Source organism: Ranitomeya imitator, chromosome 6 (assembly GCF_032444005.1).
Source record: "Ranitomeya imitator isolate aRanImi1 chromosome 6, aRanImi1.pri, whole genome shotgun sequence".
In the NCBI taxonomy this organism is placed as follows: Eukaryota; Metazoa; Chordata; class Amphibia; order Anura; family Dendrobatidae; genus Ranitomeya; species Ranitomeya imitator.
The window spans coordinates 186,454,934-186,479,514 of NC_091287.1; positions in this window are offsets into that span (position 1 = coordinate 186,454,934).

Genomic DNA, 24,581 nt, shown 5'->3' on the forward strand with positions numbered 1-24,581 from the left:
TTTCACATTCAAAAAGTGAAATGGCGCTCCTTCCCTTCTGAACCCTGTCGTGTGCCCAAACAGTAAGTTTTCCCCACATATGGGGTATCAGCATGCTCAGGAGAAATTGCACAACAAATTGTATGGTCCATTTTGTTAGGGCTAGCGGAGCGCACCAAATAATTTGATAGATAGAATAAGGGGCGGTCGCAGCCCGGGGTCCAACGTGCAGAGATGGAACCTGCGGCTGAGTAATGACGGTCTTTATGGCGGTACAAAATGGATTCACAGACGGATTAACTTCACCCTGTATGAAGAAAGCAAACCATGTTGCGTCACAGGGCCGCGGTACCGCACAAAAGAGCGCAAGCAAAGAGACACAGAACTCAATCCCAAGACTCTGGATTAAAGTTCAACTAGACCTCTTGTGCTCGACATCGCAACTGGCATGTCAAAGAGAATAAAATAATAATTATTATTTAGATGCACGAGAGTGCGTGTGGTGCCGCTCTGGCGGACGCCACTAACCACCCAGACTTGGGTAAGGAAAGCGCTGTGAAAGCGCACGGTGCCACACTGGCGGTCGCAGCAATTAGACGCTATTCTATGTGTCACGTGCTGATAGCTAAGTTGGGCACTAGATAGCAATCATCCACCTTGCGCGAGCAGTCATACACAAGGGAGGGGATAATTAATGAATGACTTTCACACGTCAACACACACACGTTTACAAGTGTACACTAGCACATGGCCGAGCGGTCATGCGAACCTTTTATAGCGGCAGTGCTACAAGACCTTTCAGATGGACCAATAGGAACTGCAACAGGACCGGAGCATGTGACCCCCGACCTCCAATGGGAGGTCGTCCTGTGGGCATGCTCAGTATGTGAAAAGCAGGACTTAGTCCCAGAAAGACCTGCTCGCTACTGAGCATTGCTGGTTACAAGGACAGAGCCTGGAAGTGCAGTAGTAACCAGTCGTCCAGTATCAGCCTGAAGTAGACGCTGGGACCGACGTCTCCTCTGCAGCTGGAGAAGAATGGGAGACTGCAGTGGAGATGGTTCGAGATTCCCCCTGTGCAGAGGCAGGAACTCAACACCTAACACACCTTTTCCTTTTACCCTTGCAAAAGTAAAAAAAATTGTAGGTATAAAAGAAAATTTTTGTGAATGAAATGTAAATGTTTATTTTTTTCCTTCCACGTTCCAAAAATTCCTGTGAAGTGCCTGAAAGGTTGATAAACTTCTTGAATGTGGTTTTGAGTACCTTGATGGGTGCAGTTTTAAGAATGATGTCCCTTTTGGGTATTTTTGTAATATAGACCCCTTAACCCCTTTATCCCCAAGGGTGGTTTGCATGTTAATGACCGGGCCAGTTTTTACAATTCTGACCACTGTCCCTTTATGAGGTAATAACTCTGGAATGCTTCCATGGATCCTGGTGATTTTGACAATGTTTTCTCAAAACATATTGTACTTCATCATAGTGGTAACATTTCTTTGACATGACTTGCATTTATTTGTGAAAAAAATGGAAATCTGGCGAAGATTTTGAAAATTTCGCAATTTTCCAAATTTGAATTTTCATGCCCTTAAATCACAGAGATATGTCTCACAAAATACTTAATAAGTAAAATTTCCCACATGTTTACTTTACATCAGCACAATTTTGGAACAATTTTTTTTGTTAGGAAGTTATAAGGGTTAAATTTGACCAGCAATTTCTCATTTTTACAACACCATTTTTTTTTTAGGCACTACATCACATTTGAAGTCACTTTAAGGGGTCTATATGATAGAATGGTGTCACTTTTCGGTATTTTCTAAAAACTTCACCCCTCAAGGTGCTTAAAACCACATTTGAGAAGTTTATCAACCCTTTAGGTGTTTCACAGAAATTTTTTGAATGCTTTAAAAAAATGTAACGTTTAACTTTTTTTTCACAAAAAAATTACATCATGTCAAATTATTTTTTTCCCAAGGGTAACAGGAAAAATTGGACCCGAAAAGTTGTGCAATTTGTCCAGAGTACGCTGATACCCCATATGTGGTGGGAACCGCTGTTTCGGTGCATGGCAGAGCACGGAAGGGAAGGAGCACCGTTTGACTTTTTCAACGCAAAATTGGCTGGAATTGAGATCGGATGCCATGTCGCATTTGGAGAGCCCCTGATGTGCCTAAACAGTGGAAACCTCTTACAAGTGACACCATTTTCGAAACTAGACCCCCCCAAGGAACTTATTTAGATGTGTGGTGAGCACATTGAACCCCCAAGGGCTTCACAGAAGTTTATAAACCCTGAGTGTGAAAATAAAAAAAATCATATTTTTTCCACAAACATGATCTTTTAGTCCCATTTTTTATTTTCTTAAGGGTAACAGAAGAAATTGGACCCCAAAAGTTGTTGTCCAATTTGTCCTGAGTACATTGATACCCTATATGTGGGAGAAAACTACTGTATGGGTACACGTCGGGGCTCGGAAGGGAAGTAGTGACGTTTTGTATTGCAGACTTTGATGGAATGGTCTGCGAGTGTCATGGAGAGTCCCTGATGTGCCTAAACAGTGGAAACCCCCCACAAGTGACCCCATTTTGGAAACTAGACCCTCCTAAGGAACTTATCTAGATGTGTGGTGAGACCTTTGAATCCCCGATTCCTTCACAGAAGTTTAATAGCGTAGAGCCATAAAAATAAAAAAATCATATTTTTTTCCACAAAAATGATATTTTTGCCCCCAATGTTTTTATTTTCCCAAGGGTAACAGATGAAATTGGACCCCAAAAGGTATTGTGCAATTTGTCCTAAGTACACTGATACCCCATATGTGGGGGTAAACCACTGTTTGGGCGCATGGGAGAGCTCAGAAAGGAAGGAGCCCTGTTTGACTTTTTCAACGCAGAATTGAGATCAGAAGTCATGTCGCGTTTGGAGAGCCCCTGATGTGCCTAAACAGTGGAAATCTCCCAATTGTAACTCCAACCCTAAACCCAACACACCCCTAACCCTAATCTCAACCCTAACCCTAACCCTAACCATAAACCTAACCCTAACACACCCCAAAACCTAACCTTAACTTTAGCCCCAACCCTAACCCTAACTTTAGCCCAAACACTAACCCTAACTTTAGCCCCAACCTTAAACCTAACTTTATCCCCAACCCTAACCCTAACTTTAGCCCTAACCCTAACCCTAATGGGAAAGTGGAAATAAATACATTTTTTTATTTTATTATTTTTCCCTAACTAAGGGGATGATAAAGGGGGTTGGATTTACTATCTATAGCGGGTTTTTATGTTTGGCAGCTGTCACACACTAAAAGACTTAATTTTTGCGGGATGAGTTGACGATTTTATTGTTATCATTTTTGGGCACATGACATTCGCTTTTTATTACGATTTTTGGGAGACAGAATGAAAAAAAAACAGCAATTAGTGAATTTCTTTTAGGGGGGCGTTTATACCATTCCGCGTTTGGTAAAATTGATAAGGCAGCTTTACCTCATTTATATTTCTTTATGTTTTTGTCGCTTTTATACAATAACAACAATTTTATATAAAATATAATTATGTTTGCATTGCTTTATTCTGGGAGCTATAACTTTTTTAGTTTTTTGCTGATGATGCTGTATGGCAGCTTGTTTTTTGCGGGAGAAGATGACGTTTTCAGTGGTACCATGTTTATTTATATACGTCTTTTTGATCGCGTGTTATTCCACTTTTCGTTTGGCGGTATGATGATAAAGCATTGTTTTTTTGCCTTGTTTTCTTTTTCTTTTAAGGGGTTCACTAAAGGGATACTACACTACTACTATACAAACTACTGGGATAGTTTTATAGGTTGGGTTGTTACGGACGCGGCGATACTAAATATGTGTACTTTTATTTTTTTATTTTATTTACATAAAAAAATGTATTTTTTGGAAAAAATATATATTTTTTTCTTTATCTAGAAATTTAAAAAAATATATTTTTACACAGTATTTTTTTTTTGCTCTTTTACTTTGTCCCAGTGTAGGACATCACTATATAGCGATCTGACAGGCAGTGCAGGAGGCTTGCCGATGCCTGCTCTCAGTAGCACTGACAAGCCACCTCCCTGCAGGACCCGGAAGGACCCTGTGGCCATCTTGGATCCAGGGGCCTGGATGGAGGAGGACCTTAGAACAATGCGATCACATTGTGTTGTTATGAGGGTCTCAGGGAAGCACGTAGGGAGCCCCCTCCCTGCGAGATGCTTCCATATGCCACTGTAATGCTGCAATCTTGTTTAATCACAGTGTTCCAGGGGTTAAAAGTGCCAGGAGATAATCAGCTGACACCCGGATGCGATCGGCTGCGCACGGCTGATCGCACATGACGTACTATCCCGTCGATGGTCATACGGCCCAGGTCACCTCGACGGGATAGTACGTCTAATGTCAGGAAGGGGTTAAAGTCACTTCATATGGGAGGTGGTCCCCCCAAAAAAATGGTTTTGCAAATTTTGTTGTAAAAATTAGAAATCACTGGTCAATTTTTAATCCTTACAACTTTCTAAAAAAAATTATGATTCCAAAATTGTGCTGATATAAAGTAGACATTTGAGAAATGTTATTTATTAACTCTCTTGTGCCATATGATGCTCTGATTTAAGAACATAAAAATTAAAAGTTTGAAAATTGCGCAATTTTCTAAATGTGCACCAAATTTCAGTTTTTTTCTCAAATAAGCCCGTTACATCAAAGAAATGTTATGACTATCATGAAGTACAATATGTCTTCAGAAAACATTCTCAGAATTAGTAGGATCCATTGCAGCATTCCAGAGTTTTGACCTCATAAAATGACAGTGGTCAGAATTGTAAAATTTGACCTTGTCAGGAAGGTTAAAACAGGCTTCGGAGTGAAAGTGTTAGGTCCTGAAACCTTGGTCAAAGTTAGCTGAGCACACAAATCTCCAAAGGGTGCCCAAACTTTTGCATATGCTTATTTTTCTTTTTGAATTTTTAAAAATGTAAAACATGAAAATATATGTATTTTTTGCCTAAAATACAAAGTAAATGCGTCATCTTTAACTTTAGGCCTTTAGAGATCATGTAATCTTGGTAATCAACTTGGTTAACTGTTCATAACAGCAGTAATGTTGACCAATTGTGCCCAAACTTATACATGGCTCAGTTTGGTTATGTTCACTGAACTTCCCAGTGTTCGTTGAATATGTTTGCTGAACCATCGCGGAACATAACCAAACACCAGAAACAATTTTATGGGAGGAAAAGCCATAGACAATAGCTTCAGGGAGGCCAAATAGATGTCAAAACAGCTCAAATTAGGGTCAGCCACCAGGAAAAGTGACATCAATTGACCCATCAATTGCCCTAAAAATTAATAAGCATAAAAAAATGGCATGAAGTCCCCCCATTTTGACAACCACTAGCCAAGCTAAAGCAGATAGTTGGGGGCTGGTATTGTCAGGATGGAAAGGGGCCATGAATATTGCCCCCAGCCTTAAAATAGCAACCTGCTACATCTAGAAAGCAGATTTCATTGTTGCATGATGTGACTTTAAAGCTTGCCATCCAGCAGAGACACTTAGCAGCATGTGCAGGCACTGCTCACTGTCTCGCGGTGACAATCTACATTCACCTGACTGATGTCAATGCGAGTGTGAGAAAGTTCTCACGGTGCCATTAGAAAGGTCCTGCGTAGTGGGATGGGCGAGCACTAAAATGCTTGGGTGATTGCTCTGGTTGAGCAAATTGGAATGTTTGGTTGCTCGACCCAAGCAACGAGCCCAAATGTAAGTCTATGGGAAACACTAGCATTTTTACGGTGCCTTGCCCCCCCAACCTTCCCCCCTGGCGGTCTTCAGCGGGACTAGAAATTGCAGAAATCAATGGGAACATTGCTCAAATGACATAGGAACAGCATGGGGAACACCCCTGGAAGCATTTCTGACTCCCAGGTCACTGCTTTGAACAATGTTGTCAGAGTCTTACGCCACTTTTACAGACTCACAATAAAACATTCAAAAACGCAACCAAAATGGATTTCCTGGGAAATATGTTAAGGAACATCCTTTCCAGGGTAATGACTTGTAAATAAGGTGAAATAAATAACCAAAAACAAAATTGCTCCTCCATACTTAGGGCTATGTTCACACATAGCGTTTTTGATGCATTTTTGAACTTTAGCATTGCTTTCAACCAAGACAAATGGATTCACTGGGAAAAGTCGTTTTGACATTTTACAACATTATCTGGCCATGTGGTGTGTGACACATCATCAGACACATCGTGTTTCATTTATGAAGGAGGGACTCTGAAAGTCACAAAGCGTATTTTTATTGGGCCATCAGGAGGCCTTTACTATTTTTAAAGGGCTAGCAGTTGGCTCTCACTATTCTTAGAGAGTCATCAGCCGGCTATGCTTTGTTGTTCCCATTATTAAACAGTGGGTCTCCTATACTGTTACTGCGTATGCAGTGAGTAGCAGGGCTGCCAGAAATTTGCAGTCACTCCAATGCCCCTTCGAAGAGACGTAGAGGAGGGCCTCATGATCATTTTTTCCTATTATTAGGCAGCGGGACTCCCATACTGTTTGCCTATGCAGTGAATGCTAGGGTTGCCAAAAATTTGGACCTGCTCCAATGCCCCTTGGAAGAGACTTAGTGGTCAGAGGGCCTCCTAAAAAAACGTTACCATTATTAGGAAGTGGGTCTCCCATAGTGTTTTCCTTTGCAGTAAATGTAAGAGCTGCCCAAAATTTGGGTGCACCCCAATACCCCTTTGAAGAGACGTACAGGAGGGCCTCCTGAAAACAATGTTCCCATAATTAGGAAGTGGGTCTCCCATACTGTTTGCCTATGAGCCTCATAAAAAATGTTCCCATTAGAAAAGAGCGGGTCTCCTATACTTGTAATACCCATGCACTAAGTGTATGGGCTGACAATCATTTACTCCTGGGGTGGTATACATGAACATACTGTATAAAAAAATTTTTTACGGGCATCATAAACACCCTTTTTAATAATTATGTGGGTGTTGTATCACGGACCACAGTTATCCTGGTGATATAGTGGTGGAGGATGACTATGAGGAGAAGGAGGAGGACAACAGCAAATTGCCAAAATTAGGAGGGGTATACCCATGTGTGGGTTTGAAGAGGTGCATGGGAATAGACCTCCCATAAAAAGACACTGGGTTTGAGTTTATGTTACTCTGCTATCATTCAATGGTACTGAGAAGTCTGGCCCAATCCAGCCCTCGCTCATTTTTATGAGTCAGCCTGTCAGAATTTTTAGTTGACAGGCAGATGCACTTATCAGTTATAATTCCCAAAGCGGCACTAAAAACCTGCTCTGACAAAACGCTAGCAGCAGGGCAGGCCAGGACGTCCAAGATGTAGAGATCCAGCTCATGCCACGTGTCCAGCGTGGATAGCCAATAATTATAAGGCACAGAGGAATCACGGAGGACATTGGTATGGTCAGCAAGGTACTCCCTCAGCAACTTCCACACCTTGTGAGAGTACAGGGCCTGTGTGTGTGTGATGGGAGGGTCTGAGAAAACTCTCCCAGAACTTTTCCAGTGTTCCCCTTCCTCTGCTGGATTGGATTTGTGTTTCTATCACCTGTACTCCTTAGTTGTCCAACAAACCATGACCTCAGCCGCCAGCGTATTCAGATGGGAACTTTTTTTTAATAGTTTTGCAACAAGAGTCTTCTGGTCTGCCCCATTTTAGTAGACTTGTCTGCCTCTGGAATAAGAGATAGAAAGTTCTCCTTGTAGCATGGGTCTAGAAGTGTCACAAACCAGTAATGAGTGTCATCCAAAATTTGGAGAATGCGAGAGTCACAGGAAATGCAGCGTAATATTTACTCAGCCATGCGTGCCAGACTGATAACAGGCAAGACTTCTGAGTCCTCACCAAGAGGACGACTGACCAGGTTCTCCTCCTTCTCCTCCTCCTTCTCCCTGTCCTTAGGCCATACATGCTGAACAGATGGTAAGACAGTTGTGCAGGTAGTACCATCTATAGTGCATGAAACTAGCTCTTGTTCTTCCTCCTCCTCTTCCTCAATCATCCAATCCACTTTGGGATGAAATGAGGCTGGGCTCTGTGTAATCACCCTGTTTGGTTCCTTGTTCCATCTCATCGTGCTCTGCTTGCAATGCATCCTATTTTATTGTGAGCAGAAAGCATTTCAGAACACAGAGAAGCAGGGTGGTGACACTAATTATGGCTATGCCGCTCACCATCTTGGTGGAGTCCTCAAAGTTTTGTAGGATGGTACATATGTCTGACATCCATGTCCACTCCTGAGGTCTTATGTGTGGAGTCTGAACTGAATACCACCAGCCTTGTTGATGCTGGTAGTCAAAAACTGCCCTCTTGTCCCCACAAATCCTTTCCAACATCAGCAGTGGATAGTTCCAACATGTGGAGACATCACACACCAGTCGGTGAGCCAGAAGCTGCAACCACTGCTGAAGCACGGCAAGGGCGGAGGAAACTGTAACTGACTTATTAAAATGGGCAGACATGCAGCATACTTTGACAAGGATATCCGGAAGTTCCGGATAGGCTTTGAGAAACCGCAGAACCATGAGGTTAAGCACGTAGGCCAGGCATGGTACCTGTGTGAGCTCGCCTCACCTCAGAGCCACCACCTGGTTCCAAATATTGTCACACACGACCATGCCTGGCTGTGGGTTCAGCAATGTCAACCACAGATCCGCTTGCTCTTTCAGAGCTGTCCACAACTCTTCAGGATTGTGCGGTTTGTCATCTAAGCATATTAGCTTCAGCACAGCCTGCTGCTGCTTGGCTAAGGCAGTGATGCAGTGCTTCTAGCTTGTAACTGATTTGGTAATTTCGCAGATGGAGGCTGAGGAGGAAGTGCAGGAGCTGTAGACTGTGGTGGCAACCCTGATTAACCTAGGGCCCACAATCCTCAGCGTTGGGAGGAAGTGTTCCATCCCAAGGTCCAACTGGGTCCTGCCTTCCACTATGTTAACCCAGTGCGCCGTCAGCGAGATGTACCATCCCTGCCCACAAGCACTTGTCCACGTGTCCATGGTTAGGTGGACTTTCCCAGTAACTGCACCCGCTAGGACCTTGGGGTACTTGGGCCGGGGCCGGGGGTCATTAGAGAGGTAGTCACGGTGGTGGTGACCCAGCTCGTGGCCCTGGGTGTCCAAGTTAAAGGGAAAGTCTTTAAAGGGGATGGTTTGTGAGAAACAAAGAATGTTTGTTACACCACCTGTGGTATTCGGTCAGGGATGACTGATGCTGCTTAGAAGAGGGGTCCACTGGTGGCTGATGGAATTGCAGCAGAATTGGAATTGGCTTCCCACAGGTGAAGCTTAGTACTCAGTGCTCCCAATGTAGTTGGTAAAGGATGATGGGTGTTAGGGTGCAAAAGGAATTGCAAGACTCAGGTTTTCCTGTCTCTTTACCATTTACTGATGAATACACGGTCCAAGACACAGGTTACAGGTTATATTGGGATCCGGACAGCCTGGAAGCGATTTGGAGTCCCCTTATCCAGGTGAGGTTGGAAGCCTTCCTTACTGCGCTGAAGTATGAGTCCCTTGCTGCCTGAGGTTTCTTATAAGGTCCTCTCTCTCTGTACTAAAGTAGGATGGTACCCGCATGGCAGGAAAGGCGAGCCTTTTTACAGGTGTCCCGACTTGCGGTGACTCCGGGCTCTCTATGCTGCTGTGCCTTCAAGTGTAGTTGCGAATATAAAACTTGAAATCTCCTGCCGTCTGGTTTTTGCTGTGGGGCATACAGTCCCACACAGCCTCAGACTCCCGGTGTCCGTTTCCTGCATGTCAGCATGGAGGGAGCTCAGTCGCAGCTCCCCTCCAGTTTCTCACTTCTCCGTTGCTCCTTCTCCCCTCACACTCTTTACAGACTAACTACTGACTGACTGACTACTCCTCCCCCAGCCACAATATATATAAGGATGCTTCCCTGAAACTGGGTCTTGAGCTCACCCTTCTGGCCTGAAGTCAAAAAGTGTTGAATGTACATGTTACTTGTTAAAGGGATCCTCCTTGCTTCCAGGCATGGCATCACCCTCCCCTGGAGGCAGGCAATACCACTGTGGTACCTGGATTCCAGAGGAGCCACTTAATGCGGGGATGACACATCAGGAGAAATAGTGGTGGCTGGGGTCGAGTACGGAGAGATGGCAGTCGCCATCAGGTTGCGTAAAGCTTCCATCTCCATGAGCCTAAAAAGCAACATTTCGAGTGCAAGCAGTCACAAAATGTGTGAATTTAGTAGTGTGGCCTGTGGGGTGTTGGCTTCATATTTGCGCTTGCGTTCCAAGGACTGGGTGTTGGCAACTAAACACTGTGCTGGGATAAGGACGTGGTGTGCTTGCTGATGGTGCTAGTTGAGTGTGTGCAATGACAGTTGCAGGGCAGGAGGCATCTTCACATTGACCATGGACAGGGGATTGGCTTGCACGCACAACAGTCGAAGAAGCAGTGTTGTCACCCGCAGACACTGTTCCTGGACCCTGGAGTTCGGCCCACAATGTAGGGTGCTTTGCTGCCATGTGCCTGATCCTGCTGTTGGTGGTCAGGCTTGTAGTTTTGCTTCCCCTGCTGATGCTGGCCTGGCAGGTGGTGCAAATGGTCTTTTTGGGGTTATCGGCAGAGTCTTTAAAAAACAACCAGACTCGGGAAGACATAACAGTTGGACTGGCAACTTCTGTCATGTTGCTGTTACGGGTAACGGTTGGCTGCCTTCTGTCTGTAGCCACCACACTGCTTCTTCCTGCCTGATGGGGTGCTATGACTCCCTCCCCCTCTGTGTTGCTGTCCTTGCTCTGCATGTCCTCCTGCCAGGTTGGGCCAGTTTCTATTTCATCCACCACCTCGTCTTCCACTTCCGCACCCTGGTCCTCCTCCTGACTTTCTGACAATTGTGTCTCATCATCGTCCACCTCTTGTGAAATTTTCCCACTGCCACCTTCTTGTGACCGTGGCTGCTCAAATATTTGGACATCGCTACATGCGATCTCCTCTTACCTTCCTTCAAGTTGACTGGGCGAGAGGCCTGAATCTGTAAAAGGAAAAGTGATCAGCTGTTCAGAGTGTCCAAGTGTGAGATTAGTTATCTCCGGGCACTCAGTATGGTGGGAGGAAGGAGGATCAGGGTGAGGAATATGCAGTCTAGACTCATGACTACTGAGACTTGACTGTTATGAACTGGTGGTTTAGGAGCAACATGGGACAAGCTCTGAAGGAGGTGGTACCTGTACTGACCGCAGTTCCTAAGCTTAACACAACACTAGCAGTAGCCGTGGGATGTTCCTATCACTCCCTAGACACCTCGTCACAGCCGGAGAACTAACTACCCCTAAAGATAGAAACAGGAAAGCTATCTTGCCTCGGAGAAAATCCCCAAAGGATAGACAGCCCCCCACAAATAATGACTGTGAGTGGAGAGGGAAATGACATACGTAGAATGAAACCAGGATGTAGCAAAGGAGGCCAGTCTAGCTAGAATGTACAGAACAATTAAGTCTACTACAAGTGGACAGTAAAGAGCAACGCAAGGACTTATCTTTGCTGAACTGGTCAGGATATCAGGGAAATCCAAGCAGAGATGTGCATCCAGCCCAAGAGCGGAATTCACAACACTTGACCATGTGGAAGACAGGGTGGTGGTGGCAAAGTGACTGGAATAATTCTCCGCTATCCAACCAACAACCTTTTGACACTGCTCTGGGTTCAATAGTGGTGTGCTGCAGTCCCCTTTGCATGCACCATCACCATCACGCCCAGTTCCCCGTCCCTTGCCATGTGCCTTGCCCATTTTAAAATGGAGGACAATATTTTCTACATTCACTACAAATTGCTGAATTTGGAGTGAGCTTTTATGTGATCCATGTGACCACAGTTTGAAATAGCTGGCCTGTAGGTAACTATATTGAATAGCCAACTGGTGTCAATCACTTCACTAACACACTGCAACAAAATTTAAAGGGAGGCTAGAAATGGCAGAATCTGGAGCACACTTTTTATCTGTGATCTGTGTGTGACCACAGTTTTAAATATCTGTCCTGTAGGTAACTTTTTTTTACCAGCAAACTGGTGTCAATAGCTTTGCTAACATACTGCAAAAAAATTTAAAGGGAGGCTATAAATCATGATTAAGGGAGCTTAGTCTCCAGAAACGCGTTGAGATTCTTACCCATATAGTTCGTGCTGAAGTCTGTATTATTATTATTATTTATTGTTATAGCACCATTTATTCCATGGCGCTTTACATGTGAGGAGGGGTATACATAATAAAAACAAGTACAATAATCTTAAACAATACAAGTCTGGTACAGGAGGAGTGAGGACCCTGCCCGTGAAGGCTCACAATCTACAAGGGATGGGTGAGAATACAGTAGGTGAGGATAGAGCTGGTCATGCAGCGGTTTGGTCGATCGGTGGTTACTGCAGGTTGTATCCTCTATGTTAAAAGTTTGTGAATAAAGACAACTCTTTTTTACGGATTCGGTGAAGCTGGACATTCTTTTCTTTTTTAGTCTTCTACATCCACTACCTGCCTGCCTAGCACTATCTATGCAGCTTTATTAGTCCTCAGAAGGACTGTTAGTTGAGATGGATATGTGTAGAATATGTGGTATACCCACACTAAGTAAGAACCAAGCAAATCTATCCCTAGCTCAGCAGCAACTCTCCCTACACTGCCTGATTCCGTAGTAGACTGTGGCGAGTAGGGTGGCGCCAGGTCTGATATAGACCTGATGACGCTGTGCAGCCAGCCAATCACTGTAATATCACAATTAACATGGCTGCGGCATTACAGTGTGTGGCAGACAATCCCTTCATGTTCATTGGCTCTCTAAAGAGCGCCAAACATGCAGGGCGAGGACCCAGAGCAACCCCAGAATTTTTTTGCGAGCTCCGAGCATCTCGAGCTGTGATATGATTGGGCGAGTACCGAGTAGTTGCGAGCATGCTCGCTCATCACTAGTCCTGGGAGTTGACAGCCAATGAACTCAGTTCAACTCACTGATGTCAGCGTGAGCGCCACTACAGCTTTTCCCAATGCGCTTGCGCTGATATCAGTTTCACCATGCAAAAGGCACTGATTTTTCTTTAGGGCAATATGCCTGTGGCTCCGCTATATAAGACTTAAAAACAATCATTTCTTTAACCATATCTAGTATATTTTTTTTATTTGAAAAGAAAAAGCAGCTGCCTTTGTTATTTTCATATTTATTATTATTATTATTATTATTATACATTTTTATAGCGCCATTTATTCCATGGCGCTTTACATGTGAATACGGGGCAAATATAGACAAATACATTAAACATGAGCAGATAACAAGGCACACGAGTACATAAGGAGGGAGAACCCTGCCCGCGAGGGCTCACAGTCTGCAGGGGGTGGGTGAGGATACACTAGGAGAGGGAAGAGCTGGCTGTGCGGCTGTTCAGTAGGTTGAGGATCACTGCAGGCTGTAGGCTTGTCGGAAGAGATGAGTCTTCAGGTTCTTTTTGAAGGTTTCTATGGTAGGCGCAAGTCTGATGTGTTGGGGTAGAGAGTTCCAGAGTATGGGGGAAGCACGGGAGAAGTCTTGGATGCGGTTATGGGAAGAAGAGATGAGAGGGGAGTAGAGAAGGAGGTCTTGGGAGGATCGGAGGTCGCGTGTAGGTAGGTACCGGGAGACCATGTCACAGATGTATGGAGGAGACAGGTTGTGGATGGCTTTGTATGTCAGTGTGAGGGTTTTGAACTGGAGTCTCTGGGCGATAGGAAGCCAGTGAAGGGCTTGACACAGGGGAGAGGGTGGGGAATAGCGGGGGGACAGGTGGATTAGTCGGGCAGCAGAGTGTAGGATGGATTGGAGTGGTGCCAGAGTGCTAGAGGGGAGTCCAGAGAGTAGGAGGTTGCAGTAGTCGAGGCGGGAGATGATAAGGGCATGCACTAGCGTTTTTGCAGTGTTGCGGTCAAGGAAAGCACGGATCCGGGAAATATTTTTGAGTTTGAGACGACAGGAGGAGGCAAGGGCTTGGATATGTGGCTTGAAAGAGAGGGCAGAGTCGAGGATCACCCCGAGGCACCGGGCGTGTGGGACTGGGGATAGTGAGCAGCCATTGACATTGATGGATAGGTCTGGTGGAGGGGTAGAGTGAGATGGGGGAAAGATGATGAATTCTGTTTTGTCCATGTTCAGTTGTAGAAAGCGAGCAGAAAAGAAGGCTGAAATGGCAGACAGACAGTGCGGGATTTTGGTAAGCAAGGAGGAGAGGTCAGGTCCGGAGAGGTAGATCTGCGTGTCGTCAGCGTAGAGATGGTACTGCATACCGTGGGATTCTATGAGCTGTCCCAGGCCGAAAGTGTAGATGGAGAAGAGTAGGGGTCCTAGAACAGAGCCTTGAGGAACACCGACTGACAAGGGGCGAAGTGAGGAGGTGATGTGGGGGAGGGAGACACTGAATGTTCGGTCTGTCAGATATGACGAGATCCAGGAAAGGGCCAAGTCTGTGATGCCAAGGGATGAGAGGATTTGTAGCAAAAGGGAGTGGTCTACAGTGTCCTCAGAATATTCATAAAATATTATGAAAAATTAAAAGTATCTAGTAAAAACAGATTTTGTATATGTATGCTGTATTTGCATGCTTACAAATAATTTCAATACATTTCAGAGGGATTTCATCTGAGGTTATGCATAGCAGTTGAAGCCAAAAGCAGTGTATTGATTAGAAGTTTAACCTCTAAAGTTCTTATAATGAAGTTTGTATTATAGGTATATCTATAATTACATGTCCATCATTTAAAGACAGTAATCAATACTTACTTACACTTACAAATTTACATTGGTCTAACTGTATTTAGTAAAATTCTGAATATTACAAATATATTTTGTATGGCACTACTCAAGTGTCCAAGCTCCCTACATAATTTAAGGACACATTTTACAGCTCCAGTTATAATGTGCTTGCTTTTTTCAATGCTTGATGATTTACCTTATTTTTTATTAAACACAGTCAATTACTCCATTGTTATGAGTTATAGGCATAAATAATGTATCTGCAAGGAATTAAAGGTTAGGGAATAAATGAGATAAATAATAAGATCTCAAGACAGTACCATTGGACATCCTTTGGAACATTGGTACCTCTTATTACAGTTCAATTCTTGATATGTGCCAAGACTGAAAAGAGTATTCAGAACTTGTAAGATGTTCTGTAAGTCTCTCCCAATAATTGGCAGTTAGTACACATCTTACTTTATTTGGAAAATGGGAAAGAATGCATTCCAGTTTTGTGCTGATGTGTGACATGACTTCCAAAATGTCATAGCCCCATAAGACATATTTTTTAATTTTCTTTTATACATTAATCTAAAATATTAATGCACTGTATCTGCATATAGCAGTTTTCATCTTTAATTTCATACAAAGTGTATCAACTGGCCTACAGCAAATATACTTTGCATTCAGTTCCTGCAACAAACTTCAGTAATGTGAAATGTAACCTTATTTTAAAACGGTATACTTAGATACTTATATACTTTACAAGCTAAGTAACAGGGCAATATGAAGGTGTGTTATGAGTTTCACTGATCTTTGTTAATTTGTGTGTAAGTTTTCCACTTTAATCAAAAAAGGTCATTGCACACTGCTGCAGTGACCTTCATGAAAGACAAAATTCAACTTTATATTTGATGTTGCTAACAGCCTCAAGAAAGTACGACCAGTACTTGTGACACATTGATTCATTTGCTTCAATGAACTTTAAGAAAGTGTGAATTCACACTAGTGTAGACAGATGTAGGAGGAACGTTCATTAAAATTATCCCCTGACCCACTTCCTGTGGACTGAAAGCAATGACACTTGGCACAGTTATTATTAGTCCTTCTCTACATAGGTGTAACAAGTGCGACCATGGGAGGGTAGTCAGAGCTGGGTTCTTAAAGGCACAGTACACGATTAGAGTCCACTGGGTCAACTGTCAGTGAGCACTCCCCTGGCCCCTTGTACATAGACAGGAGGGACAGGCACAACCTTCCTCACGACATACCTTGTCCTTGCTCCAACTGTAGTAGTCTGGGCAAATCAGAGGCAGGACAGGCAACCGCGGTCCAATGGGAAAAATAATAACTTTTAATAAAACACGATGGTGGAAATACGAGGACAAAAAGTGCACAACTAGATTATTGTTCTCTCCCTGACGCTTGCTGCAACCATACCCACAACAGTCGCCAAAGCCAAAAGTCATAACAATCCACACGCTGGAATCTGGGCGCTAGTAACTAGTGTTGAGCATTCCGATACCGCAAGTATCGGGTATCGGCCGATATTTGCGGTATCGGAATTCCGATACCGAGATCCGATATTTTTGTGATATCGGGTATCGGTATCGAATCAATAGGGATGTGGAAAATAAAGAATTAAAATAAAAAATATTGATATGCTCACCTCTCCGGCGGCCCCTGGACTTCACGCTGCTATCCGGGAGGCTTCTTTGTTTAAAAAGCGCGCCTTTCGGACCGGTGAATGACGTCCCGGCTTCTGATTGGTCGCGTGCCGCCCATGTGACCGGCACGCGACCAATCAGAGGCCGCGACGTCATTCGCAGGTCCTCAATTCCTAGAATTAGCAGTTTTGTGAATGAGAATGACGTCGCGGCTTCTGATTGGCCGCGTGCCGCCCATGTGACCGGCACGCGGCCAATCAGAAGCCGCGACGTCATTCTCATTCACAAAACTGCTAATTCTAGGAATTGAGGACCTGCGAATGACGTCGCGGCCTCTGATTGGTCGCGTGCCGGTCACATGGGCGGCACGCGACCAATCAGAAGCCGGGACGTCATTCACAGGTCTGAAAGGCGCGCTTTTTAAACAAAGAAGCCTCCGGTTAGCAGTGTGAAGTCCAGGGGCCACCGGAGAGGTGAGCATATCAATATTTTTTATTTTAATTCTTTATTTTACACATCCCTATGGATCCCAGGGCCTGAAGGAGAGTTTCCTCTCCTTCAGACCCTGGGAACCATGAGAATACCTTCCGATACTTGATGTCCCATTGACTTGTATTGGTATCGGATATCGGTATCGGCGATATCCGATATTTTTCGGGTATCGGCCGATACTATCCGATACCGATACTTTCAAGTATCGGACGGTATCGCTCAACACTACTAGTAACCCCTTCAACGTGGGGCCCTCCTACAGTCCTGGAGACCCATAGTGCAGGCTATTAGTTCTTGTTCCTCAGTCCTGTAGATTCCAGGGCAACAGTTCCCTCCTGTCCGGAAGCCGGGCAGTGCCCTGTAACACGTATATATGCTCTGTTCAGCATCCCAGGCAGTTCTGAAGGGAAAGAGCAGCTTCCCTTCACCTTGTGGATGCAAGTCCAGCCCACATCTGTTAACTGCTTCTGTCCCTGCCTCTATTAAGTACATTACAGACATGGCAGACACGGCACATTAAAGGGAAACACCATAACAACATATATTACATTAACACAGTAACACTTACATTACTTAAAGTGCATGTGGGAATCATATGAAAGGAGGAGAGGGCGCAGCTGAGAGGTCCGGCCACCTCTTTACACTCCCGCCTCCTTAAGCATGGCCATCCCCAGCCATGGCAAACTGGACAAAACATAAAACAGTTCATAAAGAGTTCTCTTATGGCTGGTCATCCCTTTAACACAGGCGGCCACAGTCTTTGAAGTGGGCCATTTTCAGACCTAACAGTCCTTTTTCCTATGTGGGGGTCCTTCTGAGGACAGTTTCCCTCTCCCTCCTCTCAGAGGATACCAGACCCCTTTTGACAGTGGTGGGCTGTGTTTTAACATAGGGCCAGTCCAGGGCAAGAATGGGGGCAAAGTTCTGAAGTGGGCAGTCCAACAGCTACTGTCATTAACCCTATGTGGCCCTGGTTCCATGATCCAGCAGAAGGGGACACCAACAGGTGACAACAATACTGGGAGGATGGGGAAAACAAACTAGTGTGGCCATCAACATGTGGCCACCACAAACAGCATCATCTTTGGCCACCATGCAAGGTTCAGTGTCCATTTGGGGATACAAAACAGTGCCTCATATGTGCTTTGTGCAACCAGCACCAATTAACATTAGTTCCTTAAAGGGGACACTCAGTCTGCAGACAGCCACTGAGCTGCATATTGGGCAGCATTTGGTCCTTGTACTACCACATACACATTGGATGCAGACACACTAGAGGAGGAGGAGTCTCCGCTATTCCTCCGGCTCAACACTCTCCAGTGATAGCCCTGCCGCCTCTTGAGTCTCCGGCTCTATGGACGCACTTGCGGCAGCCTCACTGCTCTGAGGCACTGCTTCCTCCTGTGTTGCTGAGGCATCTGCAGCCGCAGTAGCCAGCAATTCCACATGCAAGGTCCCCTGTGGTGGACTGGTCTCAAGGTCAGAGGCCATTCTTATGGCCACGGCATAGGGCCCTTGGAGTCCTTGCTCCTCGATGAAAGAGACATAATCTCCCTCCCGGAGAGGGCCACGGAACCTGAGAGACCTGGCATTCAGGTGTACTCTGACCCCGGTCCCCAGCTCCTGCAGGAACCCATAGCCTCGGCATTAGTCAAGGCATCGAACAAGGCCGCAGGACATTCGGCTCGCAGTGGTTCGTCCATTAGGGCACTGCAGCTCCACGAGGCACTCCCGCTGCTTCTTTTCCCAGATCATGTCATGAATCCATTTGGCTTCCCAAGGTCCATGGAGCTCCTCTGCATGTGGGCCACGGACATCAGCTGGGAAGGGTGCAGCCTGGGAGAGGCAGACGCTGGTGTGGGCAGGAAAGATGGTGAGGTCGGCAGCTGAGGTGCCTTCAGAGATGATGGCGGGCCACGGGAGGTGCGTAGGCAAAGGGCAGGGCAGCGAGGTGGCTGGGCAGGGGCTCCCTACTCACTGCCACAGCCGTTGGTAGTCCTCTTGCATGGCTGCCGGTGTCTGATTGCGGCCACCATAATCCCCCAAAAGGCCGCTTCCAGAGTCTTCTGCACTCCTCGAGGTTCCCGCCAAGGTGCCATCCGGTCCTCGATCTCCGCCAGCTGCTGACTTGGCTGCCGACCTGGGGATCACCATCTGCCTCTTCGGACAACCAGGCCTCAAACAACAGGACCGCCTCCTTGTGGATGCTGGAGTGCTCCCAATCCTGGTGGCTGATGCTACCGCGGAAAGACATACTGCTTCTTTCCATGTCAGTCGATAATGGCGGCTCATTCTTTGGCAGACAGTCCATCTTTTTTGGACTCCATCCATTCATGGGTGGGGTCATTCTTGCTGCTCCACCCATTTCTCTGGCTCAACCTGTAAGGGCGGTAGCTCCTTCTTTGCTCTCACTCATTCTGGGCAGGCATCTGTTACAATAGGGTGCGGCCTTGTCTCTTCTGGTGCCAAATTTCCCATATAACGCCCAGGTAGTGCCATCTTCAATTTTCGTGCCAACAGTCACCATTTTAACCTCTTCGGTGCCATTTTCAATTTTCCTGCCAACAGCCGCCTGTAGCACCATGACAGCAGGCAATAGCACACAAACTCCAAATTCACAGTCAAAATTCTCGGGATTGCTGTCAGCCAACAGCTCCATTTTTTCCAGTGCGTGCAGCATATCCCAAATCCCAGACTTGTGATCGTTCTCCATTTCCATTTTTTGCATGGCAGCCATTTCAGAATCACAAATCAGTCCAAGTCAACCTAGATCAGTCCCCAGGTTGCAAAGCTGCTTAGGTCCATCCCGCTGCGATACGCCAAGTGTAACAAGGGGCACCGGGGTGGTAGTACGGACCACGCTCACCCACTAAACACAGTCTGTAGACATCCGGACCCCTTGTACATACAATCTGGGATGGATTAAGTCTTTCCCCCAAGCAGAGTTACCTTCTCTCCTTGGGCCACAGCAGTCCAGGCAATTAAGAGTCTAGAGATGCAGCTGTATTGCAACAGGGAGAACGTAACTTTTTATTGAACAGAGGATGAAGAATGGACCTAAAAGACAATTTTCAACACTAGATTTCCTGCTCTTGCCCTGACATTTGCTTCAGCCGTTCCCACAACGGTCGCAGAAGCCGAAAATCACAACAATCCACATGCTTGAATCTGGGCGCTTGTAACCTCTTCAACGTGGGACCCTGCTATAGTCCTGGAGACCCATAGTGCAGGCTATTATTTCTTGTTCCTCAGTCCTGTAGATTCCAGGGCAACAGTTACCTCCTGTCCGAAGGCCTGGCACTGCCCTGTAACACGCACGTCTGCTTTGTTCAGCATCTCAGGCAGTTCTGGGGGATTCGAGAAAGAGCAGTTTCCCTTCAGCTCCTGGATACAAGTCCAGCCCACATCTGTTAACTGCTTCTGTCCCTGCTTCTATTAAGTACATTACAGACATGGCAGACACAGCACATTAAAGGGAAACACCATAACAACATATATTACATTAACATAGTAACACATTACTTAAAGTGCAAGGGTGGTCATATGAAAGAAGGAGAGGGCACAACTGAGAGGACCGGCCACCTCCTTACATAGGTGCCACCTAGGGACACACACTTCGCCAATCTCTCTAAGCAACTGTAAACACCTAGCTTGTAGAAGTCGACACGTTGCGACTTCGGAAATCAGAGTCTCATCATCTAGAAAATACTTGTTCTTCAAATATAACTTCATTGGGCGGCACGGTGGCGCAGTGGTTAGCACTGCAGCCTTGCAGCGCTGGAGTCCTGGGTTCAAACCCCACCAAGGACAACATCTGCAAAGAGTTTGTATGTTCTCTCCGTGTTTGCGTGGGTTTCCTCCAGGCACTCCGGTTTCCTCCCACATTCCAAAGACATACTGATAGGGAATTTAGATTGTGAGCCCCATCAGGGACAGTGATGATAATGTGTGCAAAATGTAAAGCGCTGCGGAATATGTTAGCGCTATATAAAAATAAAGATTATTAATATTATTATTGTTGGAAGGAGAACCATATTGATTGTGCGGAAATTATGCAGCATGGAGATCAAGAAGTGTTTGACAATTATGAAATAAATGTAAAACACTTCATTTCAACCAATATTAAGAATTTACAAAAGACAGACAACAATGATAATAAGGTGCCTCAAACCATAAAACACAAAATGGGAAAAATAGCTGCAGCAGTATACACCAATGTATTTGTGAATGTATACCTTACCTATAATTGAACAAGTCTCCTAATCAGGAAAATGAGTAGCCATTAGAAATGAGTGAATATTTAAATGTTCAGTTCGGATTACGACAGTCGAATTTGCAATATTTGCCAATTAATTCTTCGAATATTCGCTGAACACAACTGAACGCCATTCATGTCAATGGGAGGCAAAAACACACACATGCATAACACCTTATAACTGGAGATGAGCGAATTTGATCAGCGAATGTTCACCAAACATAAATTCGGGACGAATATAGCACATTCGGATCCGTGATTGGAAAACCGAGCAAAATTGCATAAAATCAGTAAAAATTTGTATCATTCGGTAAAAGTGCATGAAAATATTGTCGTTGCCACAAAAATATTTCCTGCACTTTAGCAACGATAATGGTGGTGCATCATGAGCGTTTGGCACCTGGATGATGAAGGGAGGGGGGTTGCAGGGCTCAGAAGCGCGGTGTTCTTGTAAGCACAGCACAGCAGTCTTTTTTTTTCATGTTGTTTTAGCACCATTTTGACACTGATACAGGGCAGAGAGGCTGTTTGAATTCAAATTTCAGCTATTTAGTTAGGCGGTTGTATAGCAGTCAGATAGTGTAGGTAGATAGTGTCCAGTGTACCTATAAAATTTACCTTCTGGAATTTTTTGGGGGGTGGGCATTACTGAGGCACATGTCCTACAAGTGTGTTGTGTTGTGCACTGCTTCTATTGTGCTCCGTGCACGAGTATTGCATTCTAAATAATATTATTTCAGTAGGTAAATGTGAAAACCCTGCTGTGTGTTAGGGCTAGCGGAACGCACCAAGTAATAGAGAGATTGATACGAGGTTCGTTCGCACCCCGGGGTCCACCGTGCAGAGATACCTGCTACAAAGTAATGGCGGATGGACACTGAGCTCACACGTGAGTTAAACTTCACCCAGTGTGAAATGTAAGCGACCTCTGTTGCTTCACAGAGTCGCGCTGTACACAGAAACTATTACCCTAACTAGGGTTGTGCTTTCTCTGGAACTCTTCTGTGCTAACCGCACACATGAAGGAACCAGATGCTAAGCCAAGGCTAATTGCCCCCACTGACGCTAGCTGCCTGCCTGAGTGTACAGCCCAAAGCTAAACAGACTCACACAGAGGTGTAGCTAGGGTTTTGGTTCAGGGATGGCGAAACTTCTGAGTGGGCCCCTAACCAGGTAACCTTGATTACAGCTGGGTGACGCGCCCTAATAGTGGAGGAGAAGCTCAGCAGGTGACCGCACTGTTACTGAAGACAATCTCTATATAAAGACCAATATGGATATTACTGCCATATGGTCAGTGGTAGATAAGTCCTACAGAACATATAACAGATCACAGCACAGTTGCAGATAATGACTTACCGCTGACGTCCTTTCTGATGGAATCGTTCACTTTTCCCATCTTTTACGTCTGGCCCAGACCGACATGACAACTTCTTCCAGCTACAGCTCGTCTGCAGAGAATAAACAAAGACACATTTCACTTCTCATATTCCAACCCCATCACCATCTATTCCCAACCTGCACAAACTCCTCATCCTGCTGATACCCCAATACTGAGCCGCTGCTGCCATATGTGCCCCTATTAATGCCCCTGATACCTCAATACTGAGCCGCTGCTGCTATATGTGACCCTATTACTGCACCTGCTGTGTGGTTCTCTGTGCCCTCTAAATTCTAAAGCACCCCTCTATAATATAGTAATGCCGGGTGCAAGTGCCCTAGAAAAGTGACCATATTTTGCCCCCTAGAAAATAATATTACCATGTGTGCCCCTTTGATAGCCACAGTAGCCTGAGTTCCCCTGTAACAATAAGTGCCACTTTACATTTAATAATGTCCCGAGTCTGCCCCTGTACAGCTCCCCTATACACAGTATGATGCTCTCTTATACACAGTATAATGCCCCCTCACTATGTAGTACCACCCACACAGTATACTGACTCCTTAGTAGCCCCCAAACTATTTGATGGCTCCAACAATGTATTATGACCCCCACACTGTAATCTCCATACTGTATGATGGCCCCCAGATAGCCTCCAAATACAGTAGCATAATGCACCAAATAGTCCACAATATAGTATAATGCACTCCCCATAGGCAGACTCTATAGCATAAGGCAGCCCCCATAGGCAGACACTGTAATAAGGCAGCACCCCCATATAGGCAGACACTGTAATAAGGCAGTACCCCCATAGGTAGACTCTGTAGTATAAGTCTACCTCTACACCTCCATCCGCCATGACGATGGTCTTGAGGCAGCTGATTTCTTTCTCAGGTCTAGTAGCATTGATCAGGATGTTTGTGGCCTGGTGTTGAGGCTTTTGCGATTCGTCCTTACACATAATTTTTTTACTTTTAAGGACCGATACTACCTCCAGAGCCGTGGCACTGCCATGGGGGCGGCGTGTGCGCCCTCCTATGCTAACCTCTTCCTGGGTCTCTGGGAGAGGGGCATTTTTCAGATTCTGGGGTGGTATCGGTACATTGATGACATTTTGTTTATTTGGCATGGTTCGGTGGAACAATTGAAATTGTTTATGCAGGAGTTGAATCGCAACAGCCTCAACATCAGGCTCACCTATAATTACAGTAATAAGAATATATCATTCCTGGATATCATGCTGCTGGTTCAAGGAGAATGGAGACATACACACAGATGTATTTAGAAAGGAAACCTCGGTCAATGCACTCCTCCATGCCTCCTCATCCCATCTTGATTCCACGATTAGAGCTATACCCATTGGCCAATTTTTGAGGATGAGGAGGATTTGTTCTACAGAGGAGGCCTTTGACAGACAATCTGTGGACCTTGGGGAGAGATTCCGCGCACGCGGATACAGTAACAGGAGTATCAGACGAGGACTGGGTCGTGCCAGAAGCCGGAGGAGATGTGATCTGTTATCTCAGCCCCATAAGAGTAGGAAGGAGGAGGAAGGAAGAATCCGCTATATATCAACGTATAACCACCAATGGGGACTAATGAGGAAAATCTTAAGCAGACATTGGCCAATTTTAAAAACTGAACCCACACTCACAAAATATCTCTCGGACGAACCGCTTATGACAGCTAGAAGGGGTAAGAATCTGAGAGATATTCTGGTCAGAAGCCATTATACAACTAAGACTCCGACCATCTTTGGAACAGGTAAACCAAGATGGGGGTTTTATCCCTGTGGAGAATGCATGGCGTGCCGGAATCATATTCGGGCCATGTCATTCACCTCGGCCGACGGCCTGAAAGAATTTAAAATTACTGACTACATCAGTTGTAGCACCACATTTGTGGTTTATATGGCCAAATGCTCGTGTAACCTGACTTATGTAGGTCTCACTTCACATGAATTGAGGGTCAGGACAAGGGAGCATGTAAGGGACATTATGGCGGCTGGCAAGGTGGATGACATTGCAACT